Raw genomic sequence first — 20,272 nt, 5'->3', positions numbered from 1 at the left:
ATACACCTGGGTCGTGTGTACAGAGAAACAAGGGGGTGCTTTCTGCTGCTGATTTTGCTTTGTTTGACTCTTCTCTGGTGCACAATGTAAGACTTAAAAGCCGTGTATGCCGGGTGCAGAGGCTCACGCCTGTAATCCCAGCTACTCAGGAGGCTGAGGCAGGAGAATCTCTTGAACCTGTGAGGAGGAGGGTGCAGTGAACTGAGATTGCGCCACTGCACCCTGCCTGAGGGACAGAGCGGGACTGCCACTAGCACACCCTCAGTGATGGGTCCCTCACTCCAGAACTTTCCAAGGGGGCCCATTGATCCCATGACAGAACAGACTGAGTGAACCCACTTTTTGAATGTGCCTCCGACAACCCAGGCTCTGCCCACCAGGCACAGGCAGCACCAGTTCGTTCTCTGCCCCACAGCAGCGACCCCCTGTCTGTGAGTTTCCTCCCTGATCCCCTCGCGGGGCCTGACCCAATCTTGTGCTCAGTGCAGCTTTGTTGAGTCACAGCAGGTGCTTGGGGAGAGCTCCTGGCACAGAAACACGGGTGAGCCCCAAGCCCTGCCAGCTTCTGGAATCTCTGGAATGTTCTCCAACAGAACAAACAGCTCCGCGCCTGATGTTGAGTCTGATGTCACTCAGCTGTGTTCCAGGTCAGTTGTGCATCTGGGTCCACAGTGCCTTCCGGGTCGGGGGCGTTACCTGTGGGGCCAGGGCAGGCCAGACGCAGGCCCCACGGGAGGGAAACCGTTGAGAGCAGGACGGGCTGAACACATGGGTGCGGATTCTTCCCCTGCAAATGTCAAAGGGAACTCTTAACAGCGGTTATTCCAGGGACTAGGACACTTGCAAGTGTCCTAATCTAATTAGAGCAAATGGCAGATGTTCTTCCAGGGGGCTTTCAGGCGAGGGGCCAGAACGTTTTTCTTTTCTTTCTTTCTTTTTTTCTTTTTTTTGAGACGGAGTTTTTGCTCTGTCGCCCAGGCTGGAGTGCAGTGGTGCGATCTCGTCTCACTGCAACCTCCACCTTCCGGGTTCAAGCGATTCTCCTGCCTCAGACTCCTGAGTAGCTGAAATTACAGGCATATGCCACCACACCCAGCTAATTTTTGTATTTTTAGTAGAGATGGGGTTTCACCATGTTGACCAGGCTGGTCTCGAACTCTTGACCTCAGGTGAGCCACTCACCTCAGCCTCCCAAAGTGCTAGGATTACAGATGTGAGCCACCGCACGTGGTCCAGAACGTTTTTCGAATTAGTGCTGGGATGGGTGTGGAGGGAGAGCTGTGCCCCTCCCCTCCGTAGACTGGAGAGGCTCACGGCAGAGCAGGCCTAGAACCCAGCTAGGCCATTGTGGTAGCAGCCACTGCCAGAGTCTACTCACTGCAATGGGAGCCCTCCTTCACCAGGCCGGGCCCAGTTGTCTGCAGCTGAACCAAAGCATGTTGCTGGCCAGAGCTCCTGAGCTAATTTCAGGACCACCAGAGTAAAGGGGCACTTCTGTCTTCAGCTCTACTTGGACCCTGGCTCTTCTGCCTCCTTCCCACTGATAAAGGCCTACCTTTATGGACTTTATAAAGAAAGGAAATTCCTTTCTTTCTTTTTTTTAAGATTGGCTCTTTCTCTGTTGCCCAGGCTGGAGTGCGGTGGAGCAAACACAGCTCACTGCAGCCACCACCTCCTGGGATCAAACAGTCCTCCTGCCTCTGCCTCCCATGTAGCTGGGATCACAGCACGTACCATCGTACCCAGTTAATTTTTAAATTTTTTGTAGAGATGAGGTCTCCCTATGTTGCCCAGGCTGGCCTTGAACCCCTGAGCTTAAGTGATCCTCACACTCTGGCCTCCCAAAGTGCTGGGATTACAGGTGTGAGCCACTGTGCCCAGCCCTAATTCCTTCCTTAAACAATTCCTTGTTTCAAGATCAACTGAGGGGTATGTAAGCAACAGAAATGCCTTTCTCATGCTCTGGAGGCCGGACACCCACACTCCAGGACAGGCAGGTCTGTGTCTGGTGAGGGCCCCCTCCTCGATGGCCATCTTTTCACTGTCCTCGCATGGCAGAAGGGGCAGATGAGGGCCCTGGGGCCTTTTTTTTTTTTTGAGACGGAGTCTTGCTCTGTCACCCAAGCTTGAGTGCAGTGGCACGATCTCAACTCACTGCAACCTCCACCTCCCGGGTTCAAGCGATTCTCCTGCCTCAGCCTCCTGTGTAGCTGGGACTACAGGCACGTGCCACCACACCTGGCTAATGGTTTGTATTTTTAGTAGAGACGGGGTTTCACCATGTTAGCCAGGATGGTCTTGATTTCCTGACCTCCTGATCTGCCTGCCTTGGCGTCCCAAAGTGCTGAGATTACAGGCATAAGCCACCATGCCCAGCCGCCCGGCTAATTTTTTATATTTTTGGTAGAGATGGAGTTTCGCCATGTTGGCCAGGCTGGTCTCAAACTCCTGACCTCAAGTGATCCGCCTGCCTTAGCCTCCCAAAGTGCTGGAATTACAGGTGTGAGCCACCACACTTGGCTTTTTTTTTTTTTAATTAAATTTTATTTTATTTTCTGAGACAGGGTCTTGCTCTGTCACCCAGTCTGGAGTGCAGTGGTGCAGTCTCGGCTCCCTGCAGCCTCCACCTCCCAAGCTCAAGCAATTCTGCCACCTCAGCTTCCTGAGTAGCTGGGACAATAGGCGTGCACCACCACACCGGGCTCATTTCTGTGTGTTTTGTAGAGATGGGAGTCTCACCATGTTGCCCAGGCTGGTCTTGAACTCCTGGGCTCCAAGTGATCCACCTGCCTCAGCCTCCCAAAGTGCTGGGATTATAGGCATGAGCTGCGGCACCTGGCTGTGATGAACTGCTACAGTGAATTTTACCAACGGGTTTGGAGACATCAGATGCCGCCAATACTTTGTAAATGTTGTGCATGAGAGACACCTGTGACCTACTTCATCTCACACCGGTGCTGGGTCCCACCCCCAGAAATTCTGGTTCTATTGGTTTGGGGTGTGAAGGCGGGGGCCGGGGTGGGGGGGTGGTGGTTTAAAGCTCCCAGGTGATTCTAATTTGTAGCCAAGGCCAAGAACCTCTGCCCTGGAGCCTCCTCCTCAAAGTCTGCTCCTGAGAGTCCTTGGAGGGCAGAGAGCAGGCAGTCAAGGAAGGCTTCCTGGAGGAGGAGTGAAGAGGTGGCAGACAGTATTCCAAGCAGAGGGCAGGGCTCAAGAGAAGGCACAGAACAAAAAGCATCAAGGGGCTCAAGAGAAGGCACAGAACAAAAAGCAGCATTAAGGGGCAGGGAAGAACAAGCTTGATGTTCCTGAATGTCATAGCTGGGATACTGTGTGTGCAAATTGGAGAAGACCCAGCCTAAACAGGCTTGTGTGCAAAGGGAGTTTACTGGTGTCAGCATCAGCCCCATCTGGGAGCTGGTTTGAAAGGCAGGACCTCAGGCTCCTTCCAAGCCCCTTGAATCGGAATCTGCATTTTAACAAGATTCCTGGGCCATTCGTCTGCTCACTAATGTTTGAGAAGCATGGCTTTAGAAGATGAGAAATGGAAGCTAAAATTTAAGCATGTCTTTTTCATTTTCTTTTTCTGAGACAGAGTCTCGCTCTGTTGCCCAGGCTGGAGTGCAGTGGCACGATCTTGGCTCACTGCAACCTCCACCTCCCTCCTGGGTTCAACTGATTCTCCTGCTTCAGCCTCCCGAGTAGCTGGGATTACAGGCACTCGTCACCACGCAGGCTAATTTTTGTATTTTTAGTAGAGATGGGGTTTTGCCATGTTGGCCAGGCTGGTCTCAAACTCCTGGCCTCAGGTGATCTGCCCACCTCGGCCTCCCAAAGTGCTGGGATTACAGATGTGAGCCACTGCACCCAGCTATTCTGTCTTTTTCTACAAGCCAACACAGCCTGTACTGTATCTGCACATCACATCTCCCAGGCTTTCTCATCTTTGCATACAAGTCCCGGGAATGCTACTTGTTGCTTGATAATGGGGCAACCCAAATTTTCCCTGCTTTACCCTCTGATCAGTAAGACCATGTCTTTTTTTTTTTTTTTTTTTTGAGATGGAGTCTTGCTCTGTCGCCCAGGCTGGAGTGCAGTGGCGCAATCTCGGCTCACTGCAACCTCTGCCTCCTGGGTTCAAGTGATTCTCCTGCCTCAGCCTCCCAAGTAGCTGGGACTACAGGCATGTGCCACCACGCCTGGCTAATTTTTTGTATTTTTAATAGAGATGGGGTTGCACCGTGTTAGCCAGGATGGTCTCGATCTCCTGACCTCATGATCTGCCCATCTCAGCTTCCCAAAGTGCTGGGATGACAGGCGTGAGCCACCGCACCCAGCTGAGACCATGTCTTATTCATCTTTGTACATCAACATAGTGTGTTGCAAGAATCCTGGAATGAGTTGGGTATAAAATCAGTATAGTACCCTAAAACTTAAAGTATAATAATAATACAATAAAATAAATAATAAAAAAAAGAAAATACTGATAACCAAAAAAAAAAAAAAAAAAATGAAAATCACTGGCCAGGCGCGGTGGCTCATGCCTGTAATCCCAGCCCTTTGGGAGGCTGAGGGAGGCAGATCACAAGGTCAGGAATTCGAGACCAGCCTGGTCAATATGGTGAAACCCCATCTCTACTAAAAATACAAAAATTAGGCGGTCATGGTGGCGGCTGCCTGTAGTCCCAGCTACTTGTGAGCAGGAGAATCGCTTGATCCCAGAAGGCGGAGGTTGCATTGAGCCGAGATTGCACCACTACACTCCAGCCTGGGCGACAGAGTGAGACTCCATCTAAAAAAAAAAAAAAAAAATCAGTTTGCAATTGATCATGTGGAATTCGAAATCATGGGCTCAAACGATTCTCTCACTTCAGCCTCCCAAGTAGCTGGGACTACAAGTGTGCACCACCATGCCTGGCTAAAGTTTTAACTTTTTTTTTCTCTTAACTTTTTTTAAGAGATGAGGGCTTGCTATGTTGCCCAGTTTGGTCTCAAATTCCTGGGCTCAAGTGATCCTCTTGTCTTGGCTTCCCAAGGTGCTGGGATTACAGGTGTGAACCACCATACCCAGCCTGATTCTTATTTTTTTATTTTTTAGACCGAGTCTTGCTCTGTCGCCTAGGCTTGAGTGCAATGACGTGATCTTGGCTTGGCTCACTGCAATCTCCGCCTCCTGGGTTCAAGCGATTCTCCTGCCTCAGCCTCTTGCGTAACTGGGATTACAGGTGTGCGCTACCACCCCCGGCTAATTTTTGTATTTTAGTAGAGACGGGGTTTCACCATGTTGGCCAGGCTAGTCTTGAACTCCTGACCTCAGGTGATCTGCCCGCCTCGGCCTCCCAAAGTGCTGGGATTAGAGGCGTGAGCCACTGCACCCGGCCTCCTGATTCTTTTTTTAAGGGATGATTAGTAAAAAAAAAATGTCAGCAACTTGGGAGCAGTGCTAAACCAAGCCCTGTTTTTGCTTTACTTCCTAACCCCGAACCAAATGTAACTAAGCCATTGGGGACGTCCACTGCGTGGACACTCCCCTCCCTTCCACTTGTGAGCTCCTCAAAGATGAGGGCAATGCCGGCTCCAAAAAGCACATAACGCATGAATGAATTTGTGAGTGGGTGCAGACAACCTGTCTACACAGGTGTCAGCTTTCCTACTAGTGAAGCAAACTCCAACAAAAGATTTTTTTTTTTAAGGCAAAGAAAAAAGAAAAAAGAGAAAAAAGCCTCCCATAGGTTGCTTGCCTCATGTGTCCCCAGAAGATAATGGATTGCATTGAAATCCAGGAGCCTTTTCTCTGAAACCCAAGGTCTGTGAGCAGCGGAAAGTGGATGGTTGGAAGATCTGATAAAAGAGTCTAATATTCAAAACAGCCTGGTTAAATGTGCACAGCCTCGAATGGAGACGTGAGCCACATGCTCTCAGGATGCACTGACATTATTTCGTTATCGAGATGAGGCACTCATGTTTTAGAAGAGTGATGGTGGAAGACAGCTGAAGATTTCCTGTCATTTGAGTGTTTATTTATAATCCCTCCCAGTCTCAGTCATTGCTCCTAAAAGCGTCCGCATCAAGATGATGATTAAACGCAAATACTTCATCAGGTGTCCCCTAAATCCCAGGGGTACAGATGGGCAGTCTGCAGGTACCTTCCGCCCTGCGCAGAGGGAGCATCGAAGCTGCAACACAGGCTGGACCAAAGGAGGACACGCCCAGCGTTCTCCTCGGGGATCCCCTGATAAGGAGGAACAAGATCCGTTCATAGCTGAGTTGAGCTTTTCCTCAGGAATTCAGCTCCATCCACCTGTAACAAAAAAACCCAATTTAGGGCTGGGTGCAGTGGTTCACGCCTGTAATCCCAGCACTTTGGGAGGCCGAGGTGGGTGGATCACTTGAGGTCAGGAGATTGAGACCCGCCTGGCCAACATAGTGAAGCCCCTGTCTCTACTAAAAATATAAAACTTAGCCGGGTGTGATGGCGCATGCCTGTAGTCTCAGCTACTCAGGTGGCTGAGGCAGGAGGATTGCTTGAGCTTGGGGGGTTGAGGCTGCAGTGAGCCAAGATCGCGCCACTGCAGTCCAGCCTGGGTGACAAAGTGAGACTCTGTCTCAAAAAAAAAAAAAAAAAAAAAAAAGGAAAGAAAAACAATCAAGCTATTTAGAGGAAATAATACACATTTTATTTATAAAAGTCTGAAACCAGGCTGGGCGTGGTGGCTCATGCCTGTAATCCCAGCACTTTGGGAGGCTGAGGCCAGAGGATCGCTTGAGCTCAAGGGTTCAAGACCAACCTGGGCAACATGGCAAAATCCTTTCTCTGCAAAAAATACAAAAATTAGCCAGGTGTGGTGGTGTGTGCCTGTAGTCCCCGCTACTTGAGAGGCTGAGATGGGAAGATGGCTTGAGCCCAGGAGGCAGAGGTTGCAGTGAGCCGATATCACACCAGTGCACTCCAGCCTGGGCAACAGAGCCAGACCCTGTCTCAAAAAAAAAAAAAAAAAAGAAAGAAAAAGTCTGAAACCAAATTGCAACCTGTGCATCTTATGCAAATTGTACAGAAGTTGTATGCTAGTGATTACACTGAGTTGCTTTATGCACTCACTGTAGGGTTACCCTTGGGAATTTCTGATTCGAAACCCACCGAGGCAGCTCTGATTTCGCTGATAACTCCATCGCTCTTCTCCACCTTCTCCACCATGGATCAGCAGTTGGCCCATCCGTACCTGGCTGCACAATGGCTTGACTTTGACACGATAAACAGGAACTCGTTCATAATGATGATAACTCCATCGCTCTTCTCCACCTTCTCCACCATGGATCAGCAGTTGGCCCATCCGTACCTGGCTGCACAATGGCTTGACTTTGACACGATAAACAGGAACTCGTTCATAATGAAGCCATCTCACACCAAATCTATGTGTTCTACAGTGATTTCAATGCTATTCAGGGAAGAAAAGTTTAACACAGACTTTACAAAACAGGAGATTGCCAGAAACAATATTTAGGTGTTTCCTTTATCATGAATTCATGTTGGAAGGTTCTGGATGCCTAGGAAAATATAATTCCACATAACTTAATTTTTTTGTTTGTTTTTGAGATGGAGCCTTGCTCTGTCACCCACGCTGGAGTGCAATGGTGCGATCTCGGCTTACTGCAAACTCCGCCTCCCGGATTCAAGCGACTTTCTGCCTCAGCTTCCTGAGTAGCTGGGATTACAGGCACGCGTCACCACACCTGGTTAATTTTTGTATTTTTAGTAGAGATGGGGTTTCACCATATTGGTCAGGCTGGTCTCGACCTCCTGACCTTGTGATCCGCGTGCCTTGGCCTCTCAAAGTGCTGGGATTACAGGTGTGAGCCACCGTGCCTGGCTGACATAACTTAATTTTAAGAATGTAATAGAGGCCAGGGGCGGTGGCTCGTGCCTATAATTCCAGCACTTTGGGAGGCCAAGGCTGGCGGATCACTTGAGGTCAGGAGTTTGAAACCAGCCTGATCAACATGGTGAAACCCCGTCTCTACTAAAAATAAAAAAATTTGTCGGCATGGTGGTATGCCTGTAATCCCAGCTACTTGGGAGGCTGAGGCAGAAGAATTGCTTGAACCTGGGAGGCGGAGGCTGCAGTGAGCCGAGATCACACCACTGCACTCCAACCTGGGGCTCCTTCTAAAAAAAAAAAAAAAAAAAAAAAAATTACATTAAATTTTATTTTGTTTTTGAGATGAGGTCTTGGCTGAAGTGAAGTGCAGTGGTACAATTACGGCTCACTGCAACCTCAAATTCCTGGGCTCAAGTGATCCTCCTGCCTCAGTCCCCCGCGTAGCTTGTACTACAAGTGCTCGCCAGCATGCCTGGCTAATTTCATTTATTTTTGTGTTTTTAGAGACAGGGTCTCACTAAGTTGCCCAGGTTGGTCTGGAACTCCTAGCTCATGCGATCTGCCTACTTTGGCCTCCCTAAATGCTGAGATTACAGGCGTGAGCTACCATACCCAATCCACATGCCCTTCTGGTTTTTTTTTTTTTTTTTGAGATGGAGTCTCGCTCTGTCGCCCAGGCTGGAGTGCAGTGGCACAATCTCGGCTCACTGCAACCTCCGCCTCCCGGGTTCACACCATTCTCCTGCCTCAGCCTCCCAAGTAGCTGAGACTACAGGCATCCGCCACCACACCTGGCTAATTTTTTATATTTTTAGTAGAGACAGGGTTTCACGGTGTTAGCCAGGAGGGTCTCGATCTCCTGACCTCGTGATCCACCCACCTCGGCCTCCCAGAGTGATGGGATTACAGGCGTAAGCCACTGTGCCTAGTGTGTTTTTTTTTTGTTTGTTTGTTTGTTTTTTTTGAGATGGAGTTTTGTTCTTGTTGCCAGGCTGGAGTGCAGTGGCGCAATCTTGGCACACCACAACCTCCGCCTCCCACGTTCAAGTGATTCTCCTGCCTCAGCCTCCCAAATAGCTGGGATTACAGGCATGCGCCACCACGCCCGGCTTATTTTGTATTTTTAGTAGAGACGGGGTTTCGCCATGTTGGTCAGGCTGGTCTCGAACTCCCGACCCCAGGTGATCCACCCACCTCAGCCTCCCAAAGTTCTGGGATTACAGGCGTGAGCCACCATGCTGGGCCTCGCATGTTCTTCTTCTACAGCATCAGCCGTTGGCGGCAGAGCCTGCTCGAATCCAGCACGTCCTCGTCTTCACTAATTACAGCCAGTCCTCACTATAGGCTTTTGGAAACTGCAACTTTAAGCAAAACGACGTGTAACAAAAACTATTTTTTTCCTCATTAACATTACAATGAAACAACGAACAACCTAATTTGAAGACCCGTTTTACTTCGTTTTGCTTAAAGTCAGTTTCCAAAGGTCCACTGATGATGTTAAATGAAAACTTCACATCTTATTTTGTAGAGATGCGGTCTCGCTATGTTGCCTAGGTTGGTCTCAAACTCCTGGGCTTAAGTGTTCTCCCCGACGTCGGCCTCCCAAAGTGCTAGAATTACAGGCGTGAGCCACCTTGCCCGGCCCTTTTTAATTTTTAGTTAATTAATTATTTTTTTTTTTAGAGACAGAGTCTCGCTCTATCACTCAGGCTGGAGTGTAGTGATGCCATCATGGGTCACTGCAGCCTGGAACTCCTGCGCTCAAGTGATCTTCCCGCCTCAGCCTCCCAAGTAGCTGGGACTACAGGGGAGCCACCACTGCTGGCTCAGGAAAGGGCGTTCTAAGGAGGAGACATTCAAGCTGAAACCTCGTGAGTGAGAAGGAGCCAGGCGTGTGAAGAGGGTTGCAGCAATATAGAACATGCTGCGCAAAGGACCTGGGCCGGGAAAGAGCTTGAATTGTTCCCAGCACCGGAAGAAATCCAGAATGCTGGGCTTGCTGAGCTTTGGTGAGGAAGTCACAGAGGCAGGGTGTCCCAGGTCTTGCTGGGGGAGGTCCTGAGCCCAGGTTGTCAGATAAAATGTAGGGCTCCCAGTTAAATTTTTTTTTTTTTTTTTTTGAGACAGAGTCTTACTCTGTCAGCCCAGGCTGGAGTGCAGTAGCGAGATCTCGGCTCACTACAACCACTGCATCCCAGGTTCAAGCGATTCTCCTGCCTCAGCCTCCCAAGCAGCTGGGATTATAGGCACCCACCACCACGCCTGGCTAATTTTCTGTATTTTTATAGAGATGGGGTTTTGTCATGTTGATCAGGCTGGTCTCGAACTCCTGACATCAGATGATCCGCCCGCCTCGGCCTCCCAAAGTGCTGGGATGACAGGCGTAAGCCCCTGTGCCTGGCCCACACTAATATGTTGATAATAGGGGAAACTGGGCGTAGGGCATAGAGAAACTCCCTGAACTAGCTTCTCAATTTTTCTATAAATCTAAAACTCTTCTAAAAAATAACATCTATTTTAAAAATTCTATTAGATAATTCTCATATCAACTTTCTGTAAAGGACTGACTAAGATTCTTCTATACTACATTTTTATTTATTTATTTATTTTTTTGAGACGGAGTTTTGCTTTTGTTGCCCAGTGGAGTGGCACGATCTCGGCTCACTGCAACCTCCGCCTCCTGAGTTCAAGCGATTCTCCTGCCTCAGCCTCCGGGTAGCTGGGATTACAGGTGTGAGCACCATGCACCACCACTCCTGGCTAATATTGTATTTTTAGTAGAGACGGGGTTTCTCCATGTTGGCCAGGCTGGTCTCGAACTCCCGATCTCAGGTGATCTGCCTGGCTCAGCCTCCCAAAGTGCTGGGATTACAGGCATGAGCCACCGTGCCCAGCCCTTTTTTTTTTTTTTTTTTTTTTTTTGAGACAAGGTCTTGCTCTGTCACCCAGGCTGGAGTGCAGCGGCACAATCACAGCTCACTGCAGCCTCAATTTCCCTGGGCTCAGGTGATTGTCCCACCTCAGGCTCCCAAGTAGATGGGACTACAGGTGAGCCACCACGCCTGGCTATTTTTTGTAGAGATGGGATTTCACCGTGTCGCCCAGGCTGGTCTCAAACTCCTGAGCTCAAGCAATCCACCCGCTTCCACCTCCCAAAGTGCTAGGATTACAGGCATGAACCACTGTGTCTGGCCCATTTTTACATTTTCAAAAAATGTATTGAATATTACACACATAGAAAGAAGTGCCCAAGCCATCAGTGTACAACTCAATGAATTTTCACAAAGGGGACCATTTACCATTGCTCAGACCAAGGAACAGAAGGTAACCAGCACCCCAGAACCCCCCTCACTCCCCTTCCTCTGCCTACTCCCTCCTCAGCAAGAGTAACCACGACTGGAACTTGTAAAGCTATGTATTCGTTTTGCTTATTTTTAAATCTTATATAAATGAATCATAGATGATCTCACACTGCATTTTAATAGACACCACAATTCTCGTTCACCTCTCTAGGGCTTTCAGCACTTCTCAAATCTTACAAGTTGTGAGAAAAATGTATCATTCTTTTACACTCAACTGTGTCAAACATCCTAAATAAAGTTTCCAAACCCAGGAAAGCCAGGGACTGTCTGCCATTTGCTGTGGCTTCACCTGTTTGCGTCCAGGTTGCTCACGCCCACCTGTTCACCCTTATGAGACCCCCATCACATTAAGAAGATGGAAAACAGGCTGGGTGCAGTGGCTCACACCTGTAATCCTAGCACTTTGAAAAGTTCAGGCCAGGATCACTTGAGACCAGGAGTTCAAGACCAGCATGGCCAACATGGCGAAATTCCGTCTCTACTGAAAAAACAAAAATTAGCCGGGTGTGATAGCACATGCCTGGAATCCCAGCTACTCGGGAGGCTGAGGCAGGAAAATCGCTTGAACCCGGGAGGCGGAGGTTGCAGTGAGCAGAGATCGCACCATTGCACTCCAGCCTGGGCCACAAGAGCGAAACTGTCTCAAAATAAATAAATAATAAAAGTTTATTATATTTTATTATTTAGTCATAGCTTATTTAGACGATACTTGTATTGATTTGCCCACAGAGTCACTCTGGGTTGAAACAGAAAGCAGTCAGAAGCAATTCGTTCTCTCCGTTGGCATTAGAGCTAAGAATAAAATAAGTTAATACAGTCACTTCTACAGTATGACAAAACGTTCCCTCTTGATCAGTCATTTTCTGACCCAAGGTCACAGCTCTTGCAAAATTTTATTGTAGCTTGACAAACTCTCCATATCAACTCCACATTGCAAGATCTTTCATTTCTTCAATTAAACAACTGGAAATGGATACCATCCATGTTCTCAGATTTACGGTGTCAATAAAGCCCATTATGATCACACCCTGCTGTTGAAAAATGGGATGGCAGGGAACTGACAGGCTGTTTTTAGGTCACTGTCTTACACAATACCAATCGCCGATCAGGTTGTTTCAAAGGCTTTCAGCCATCGACTAATAGAAAAAGAGACTGCATACAACGTTTCATTCATGTTTTGCCAGGCTCCCAAATAAGCAAGATACATTTGTTGCAGCGGTCTCATATTTGTAAGTCTGTGGAAAAACCTGAAAATGTTTTTTTCTTGAAAATTTTTTGGAAAAAAAAGGTATTCTTTGTACAATAACTATAGAGAAAAGACGTTAAAATGTCACATATAAAGTGATTCCATATAAATTCAGTTTCTTTTTTTTTTTTTTTTTGAGACAGGATCTCATTCTGTTGCCCAGGCTGGAGTGCAGTGGCACAATTTCAGCTAACTGTAGCCTCAACCTCCTGGGCTCAAACGATCCTCCTACCTCAGCCTCCTGAGTAGCTGGGACTACAGACAAGCTACACCACACCAGGCTAATTTTTGCATTTTTTTAAATAGAGATGGGGTCTCACTCTGTTGCCCAGGTGGAACTCAAGCTCCTGGGCTCAACTGATCCTCCCTCCTCGGCTTTCCAAAGTGCTGGGATTACAGGCATGAGCCGTCGCATTCAGCCCAAATTCACTTTGTTTTTCTTTTTTCTTGAGTTGGAGTTTTGCTCTTGTTGCCCAGGCTGGAGTGCAATGGCTTGATCTTGGCTCACTGTAACCTCCACCTCCGGGTTCAAGTGATTCTCCTGCCTCAGCCTCCTGAGTAGCTGGGATTACAGGCACGTGCCACCACGCCCAGCTAATTTTTGTATTTTTAGTAGAGACGGGGTTTCACCATGTTGGCCAGGCTGGTCTCCAACTCCTGATCTCAGGTGATCCACCCACCTCGGTCTCCCAAAGTGCTGGGATTACAGGTGTGAGCCACTGCAGCTGGCTCAAATTCACTTTTAAAGTATTATTTTATGATGGGAAATATTGATAGAGGGTACATGTTGCATTTATAAGTTTTAATATAATTTTTCATTTATTAACCCATTGGACAACCCAGTAAAATGTCATTAGGAGTGAGAATCAGGAATGATGGATTCAGGGTCTAGTTGCAAGACTCATCACGGGCCATTAACCTCTGAAAAGCCTTTATCTGCTTCGGTTAGTGCTTCCAGAGTTTGCAGCACGAATATATGTTCACGAATATATGTTTGATATGATACTGAGAGTCCGCCTATTCAGAAGAAAAAGTTGCCCAGCTGGATTTAGTTTATCTTCGTCTCAGTGTTCTTTGTTTTAATTTTAAACTATTTGAGTATTAAAGATTGATTCTATTTGGGATGGTGGAAACATTCTGGAAATATACAATGATGATGGTGATACAACCTTATTAATGTACATAATGACACTGACTTACGCCCTTAAAAATGGTTTCGGCCGGCCTGGCGCGGCGGTTCACGCCTGTAATCCCAGCACTTTGGGAGACCGAGGCGGGTGGATCACCTGAGGTCGTGAGGTCGAGACCAGGCTGGCCAACATGGTAAAATCCCGTTTATACTAAAAATACAAAAAATTAGCCAGGCGTGGTGGTATGTGCCTGTAATCCCAGCTACTCGGGAGGTTGAGGCAGGAGAATCGCTTGAACCCGGGAGGTGGAGGTTGCAGTGAGCCGAGATCACGCCACTGTACTCCAGCCTGGGTGACAGAGTGAGATTCCGTCTCAAAAAAAAAAAAAAAAAAGTTTCAGTGGTACATTTTGTTATGCTTTTTTTTTTTTTTTTTTTTTTGGTAGCAACAGGGTCTCACTAACGTTTCCCAGGCTGGTCTCAAACTCCTGGGCTCAAGCATGTTAGCATATTTTATCACAATTTAAAAATAAAGGCCAGGTGGCTGGGCATGGTGGCTCACACCTGTAATCCCAGCACTTTGGGAAGCCGAGGCAGGTAGATCACCTGAGGTCAGGAGTTCAAGACCAGCCTGACCAAGATGGTGAAACCCTATCTCTACTAAAAATACAAAAAAATTAGCTGGGCGTGGTGGCGGGCACCTGTAATCCCAGCTACTCAGGAGGCTGAGGCAGGAGAATTGCTTGAACCCAGGAGGCGGAGGTTGCAGTGAGCCAAGATCACGCCATTGCACTCCAGCCTGGGCAACAGAGCGAGACTCGGTCTCAAAAAAAAAAAAAAAGGAAAGAAAGAAAAGATCCTTAGATTGTTTGTGAATCAGTGGCCGCTTTGGCTCCTGTGGGGTTCGTTTTAGTATTCTATTTCTCCCCCACATCACTACCTTCTCCCAACAGCCGCTGCATCTGCCTCACAGTTGCCAGATACAGGATGCCAAGGCCAGGCGCAGTGGCTCACGCCTATAATCCCAGAGCTTTGGGAGGCCGATGTGGGAGGATCGCTTGAGCCAGGAGTTTGAGACCAGCCTGGGCAACGTAGCAATGCCTTATCTCTACTAAAAATAACAATAACAGGCCACTGCAGTGGTTCACACCTGAAATCCCAGCACTTTGGGAGGCCGAGGCAGGCAGATGGCTTGAGCCCAGGAGTTTGAGACTAGCCCAGGCAACAGGACAAAACCCTGTCTGTACAAAAAAATACAAAAATTAGCCGGGTACAGCCGGGCGCAGTGGCTCACACCTGTGATCCCAGCACGCTGGGAGGCCAAGGCGGGCAGATCACCTGAGGTCAGGAGTTTGAGAACGACCTGAGCAACTTGACGAAATCCCCTTTCTACTAAAAATACAAAATAATAATAATAATAATAATAATAATAATAACTGAGTGTGGTGGTGCATGCCTGTCGTCCCAGCTACTTGGGAGGCTGAGGCACGAGAATCGCTTGAACTCAGGTGGCAGAGGTTGCAGTGAGCAGAGATCGTGCCACTGCACTCCACCCTGGGTGACAGAGTGAGACTCCATCTCAACTAAAAAATCTTAGCTGGGCACAGTGGTGCATGCCTGTAATTTCAGCTACTCGGGAGGCCACGACGGAAGGATCACCTGAGCCCAGGAGTTCAAGGCTACAATGAGCCATGTTCGTGCCACTGCACTCCAGCCTGGACAACAGAATGAGACCCTGTCTCAAAATAAAAAGACATTTAAAAAAGGAAATGATTTAAGGGACCTAGCAGAGACTACAATTACCTTTTCTCTTGTTTAATTAATAAAGAGATGTCTAGAACATTTTACTGTGGCTAATATTCCTAGAGAGAATCAATTCTTTATTTGCTGATAACACAAATACAGGGTCCCAATAGCATCTAATAATTCATAAAGTAATTTTTTCAAGATTAGCACCATGTTCCCACGGGAGCTCATGTTGCTTTCATCCACACTGCACATGTTGTAGGCCAGAATTTTATTCACCTGTTTATTCTGCCTCTTAGAAAATCTATTTTAATTCTTTAGGAAACATTACCAAGTAAAATTTTAACCTCAAAGGTTGATCAAAGTCACATTACAAAGTTGTTTTGCCTCATGTGCTGGTGAAATAGTTTAACACTTGTCTACACTTCAAACGAGAATTTACAAGTGAAATGAGAGGACTTGTAATTTAATTTTTTTTTTTTTTTTTTTTTTTGAGGCGGAATCTCACTCTGTCGCCCAGGCTGGAGTGCAATGACTTGATCTCGGCTCACTGCAACCACCTCAGCCTCCCGGGTTCAAGCGATTCTCCTGCCTCAGCCTCCTGAGTAGCTGGGACTACTACATACTGAGGAAGATTTTCTGGTTTTTAAGAAAAAATTGGTTGGGCGTCGTGGCTGACGCCTGTAATTCCAGCACTTTGAGAGGCCGACGCAGGCGGATCACGAGGTCAAGAGATCGAGACCATTCTGTCCAACATGGTGAAACCCTGTCTCTACTAAAAATACAAAAAATTAGCTGGGCGTGGTGGCCCATGCCTGTAATCCCAGCTACTTGAGAGGCTGAGGTAGGAGAATGGCGTGAACCCAGGAGGCGGAAGTTGCAGTGAGCTGAGATCGCGCCATTGCACTCCAGCTTGGCGACAGAGCAAGACTCTGTCTCATAAAAAAAAAAAAAAAGAAAGAAACAATTGAGATGCCTCCTGAAAAAAAGAAGAAAAAGGTGGAGAAAAAAAATATGTATATATATATATTTTTTGAGACAGGATGTTGCTGTGTGGCCCAGGCTGGAGTGCAGTGGTGCGATCACGGCTCACTGCAACCTTGAACTGCTGGGCTCTGGGCTCTGGGGATCCTCCCACTGCAGCCTCCCAAAGTGCTGGGATTACAGGCACACACACCACACCCAGCTGATTTTTTGATTTTGTGGAGACGGTGTTTTGCCATGTTGCCAAGGCTGGTCTCGAACTCCTGGGATCAAGCGATCTTCCCGCCTCGGCCTCCCACAGTGCTGGGATTACAGCACTGGCATGCCTGGCGAAAATGTGATGTTAAAAGTGTTAGAAACCAATACAAGGGAAAGAATTTCCCACTTTGTGAGCTGTGGGTGTGCTTAATTCAGGGAAAATACGAACTGAAAGAGGGGAATGAATGGTAAAGCCAGTTCAGCAGGTGCATTCTGATGCACGTTAATAACAGTTATCCACAGAAGGTAGCCTTTCATATTTTCCCATCCATTATTTCAGAGTATGCTAAATTTGACCTTTATGAGCTTTTTAAGGGAGTCATGTTTATCTACATTTTACACATTGTTTTAAGGTTCTAGAGAAGTAACTTCTAAGATCTTACAGCAAATTATTATTATTTTATTTATATTTATTTTTTTGAGATGGAGTTTTGCTCTTGTTGCCCAGGCTGGAGTGCAATGGTATGATCTCATCTCATTGCAACCTGTGCCTCCCAGGTTCAAGCGATTCTCCTGCCTCAGCCTCCTGAGTAACTGGGATTACAGACGTGGGCCACCATGGCTGGCTAATTTTGTATTTTTAGTAGAGATGGGGTTTCACCATGTTGGTCAGGCTGGTCTCGAACTCCTGACCTCAGGTGATCTGCTCACCTTGGCCCCCCAAAGTGCTGAGATTACAGGCTCGAGCCACTGCGCCTGGCCAAATTATTATTACTGTTATTTTTTCAGACAGGGTCTTGCTCTGTCACCCAGGCTAGAGTTCAGTGGTGCGATCACAGCTCACTGCAGCCTCAACCTCCCCAGCTCAAGTGATCTTCCCACTTCAGCCTCCAGAGTAGCTGGGACTACAGGCGTGCACCACCACGCCTGGCTAATTTTTTTTTTTTTTTTTGTAGAGATGGGGTCTCACTGGGTTGTCCAGGCTGGTCTCAAACTCCTGGGCTCAAGTCTCAGCCTCCCAAAGTACTGGAATTATAGAAATGAGCCACCACACCCAGCTGATCATACAGCAAATTAAATTAAGGGCTAAAACTAGCAGCAAGCGCTACGGTACCAATCTGCCGGTCTCCCTGTCATAGCATGCAGCAACCTGGATATGCCCTATTAAGTGAATTTAATGCCCTCTCTCCTTTTTTTTTGCAGCTTTGTTACATATCAGACACGGATATTACTTACAAGTATTGAATGATCCACTCAGTAAACACCAGCTATGCAGGAGGTGCTACCTTAGCAATGGGAGCTTCAGTCTGGGAGGAGAGCGGGACGTATAAGCAAATAAATACATCACGTTTCCCACAGGGCGCGCATTTTGTGTTCATCTTTGTCCCACTGGATCTGTCCAAACTTTTCATTTGACAGATAAGGAAAACGAAGTTCAGACGCTTGAGTGACACAGCTAATTAGTGGCAAGGCTGAGACTTTTGACCAGACAGCCTGACTTTTAGTTTCTACAATGCATGTGAACTCCTCCTAAACCCCATTTATTTTCTCATTTCAGACAACTGCGCAATAACACTGCTAAGATAAAAGCGCTCTGATTAATGCACACTGAAATTAAGCAGGTTGAGAAATATCTATTGTCCTTTTCTCAGAGTGATAATTTTAAAAATTGAAATCAGTCTTTTGTACTCGCAGTTTTCTCTTGCTTCCTTAAACATTTGCAAAATATGAGAACAATATAAATAGGTTCTCAAGCTCTGAGCAAACCCTTAACCATGTAAATAAGCCCCATAAAGAACAAAGCCTGGCCGGGTGCGGTGGCTCACGCCTATAACACCAGCACTTTGGGAGGCAGAGGTGGGAGGATCGCTTCAGCCCAGGAGTTCGAGACCAGCCTGGGGAACCTAGGGAGATCCTATCTCTACAAAAAATACAATAAATTAGCTGGGTGTGGTGGGGGCACGCCTGTAGTCCCAGCTACTCGGGAGGCTGATGTGTGAGGATCGCCTGAGCCTGGGAGGTTCAGGTTGCAGTGAGCTGTGATTACATCACTGGACTCCAGCCTGGGTGACAGAGCAAGACCCTGTCTCAATAAATAAATAAATACATAAAATAAATAAAAGTAGAGTAGAGTTGGTTCATTGCAACAGATACTGTCTGGCCCACAAAGCCCTTTACATATAGCAACTTACTGAAGAATTTGTGCCCCTGTGATAGACAGCATTGGAGGTTTCCACCTAGGGAAAGCTGTGGGGCAGCCCTGAGAGGCGTCATGTGGTAAGATTCATCCCTCTGAGGGCATGAGATGGGCTGGGGCAGGGGAGATGAGAGCCGCTGCAGCGTGCCGCTCCATCCCCCAACAACACTGCCAGAGCCCCGGGAGGGTGGCAGCAACAGATGTGGAGAGACAAGGGCAGGTGCTAAGGAAAAACAGAACCTGGCGCCTGATGATGAAAGTGGAGGAGAAGGCAGGATTCAAGGCTGCCTTTGAGGCTCTGCGCTTCAGTTACCAGGTGTTTTCCATAGAATTGGAAGGTGCTGAGCTGGCTTGGGGTGAGCTTAGGAGCTGAACTTTAGATACTTGGCAATGCTGCAGACGGCTGGCAAGGTGGAGCTGGAACAGCTCGGTCAGGGATGTTCTTAATGGCCATGTAGGTGGCAAAGGTACACTGCAATGATTTAGGAGGGTTTAAAAAATTATATATGTTTATGGCCGAACGCGGTGGCTCACGCCTGTAATCCTAGAACTTCGGGAGGCTGAGGAGGGCAGATCATTTGAGATCAGGAGTTTGAGAGCAGCCTGGCCAACGTGGTGAAACCCTGTCTCTGCTAAAAATACAAAAATTAGCTGGGTGTGGTGGCGTGCACCTGTAGTCCCAGCTACTTGGAAGGCCAAGACAGGAGAATCACTGGAACCCGGGAGGTGGAGGTTGCAGTGAGCCAGGATTGTGCCACTGCACTCCAGCCTTTGTGACAGAGCGAGACTCTATCTCAAAAAAAAAAATGTGTGTGTGTGTGTGTATGTGTGTCTGTGTGTGTATGTGTGTGTGTCTGTGTGTGTATGTGTGTGTGTGTCTGTGTGTGTCTGTGTGTGTGTGTTTTATATAATGGTGCTGAAACATGGCCATGACAGCACTCCCAAGACATGGGCCCTTCCTTCTGTTATCACCTCAGTAAATTTCCCGTGGGATAGGCTTCCAAAGGTCAAAGCCTGTGCCTTGTGTGCTCATGCCCTCTTCTGCTCCCTCTAGTACGGGGTGCCAGACATGCAGCACGCAGGAACCACTCCAGGTCCCTGGGCACGGACTACGGACGCTGAGTTATTTCAAGCCCAGCGCGTTACTCACTTCAGCTCAGCACCTCTCACCTTGTCCTGAGGCTTTCAGTTCCAGTTTCAATTCACCGTTCAAACTTTTTTTAAATTTTTTAAATATTTATTTATTTATTTATTTATTTTTTGAGACGGAGTCTTAAAAAGCTTAGGAGCTGAGCTTTACATACTTGGCAATGCTGCAAATGGCTGGAGCGCAGTGGCACGATCTCGGCTCACTGCAACCTCCACCTCCCGGGTTCAAGCAATTCTCCTGCTTCAGCCTCTCGAGTAACTGGGATTACGGGTGCCTGCCACCACAACATATTTTTGCGTTTTCAGTAGAGACGGGGTTTCGCCATGTTGCCCAGGTTGGTATCCAACTCCTGACCTCAGGTGATCCACTCACATTGGCCTCTC

At 47.7% G+C, this 20,272-nt stretch overlaps 2 long non-coding RNA genes across 2 annotated transcripts in view; one reads left to right on the top strand and one right to left on the bottom strand.

Annotated features, from left to right (window-relative positions):
• The first annotated feature begins 229 nt into the window (after positions 1-229).
• Positions 230-17,903, top strand: LOC103892609 (uncharacterized). Its single transcript, XR_008514780.1, has 3 exons — positions 230-647; positions 9,561-9,886; positions 17,746-17,903. It is a non-coding gene; the product is annotated as an uncharacterized LOC103892609 (long non-coding RNA).
• Positions 5,983-20,272, bottom strand: part of LOC129050896 (uncharacterized) — a 33,892-nt gene continuing 19,602 nt past the window's right edge. Inside the window, exons 2-3 of the long non-coding RNA XR_008514779.1 lie at positions 7,139-7,436; positions 5,983-6,301 (exon numbers count right to left, since the gene is read on the bottom strand). This is a non-coding gene — a long non-coding RNA (uncharacterized LOC129050896). The remainder of the gene's footprint in view (positions 6,302-7,138; positions 7,437-20,272) is intronic.

Source organism: Pongo abelii, chromosome 18 (assembly GCF_028885655.2).
Source record: "Pongo abelii isolate AG06213 chromosome 18, NHGRI_mPonAbe1-v2.0_pri, whole genome shotgun sequence".
NCBI lineage: Eukaryota > Metazoa > Chordata > Mammalia > Primates > Hominidae > Pongo > Pongo abelii.
This window is presented reverse-complemented; position numbering and strand designations above follow the sequence as displayed.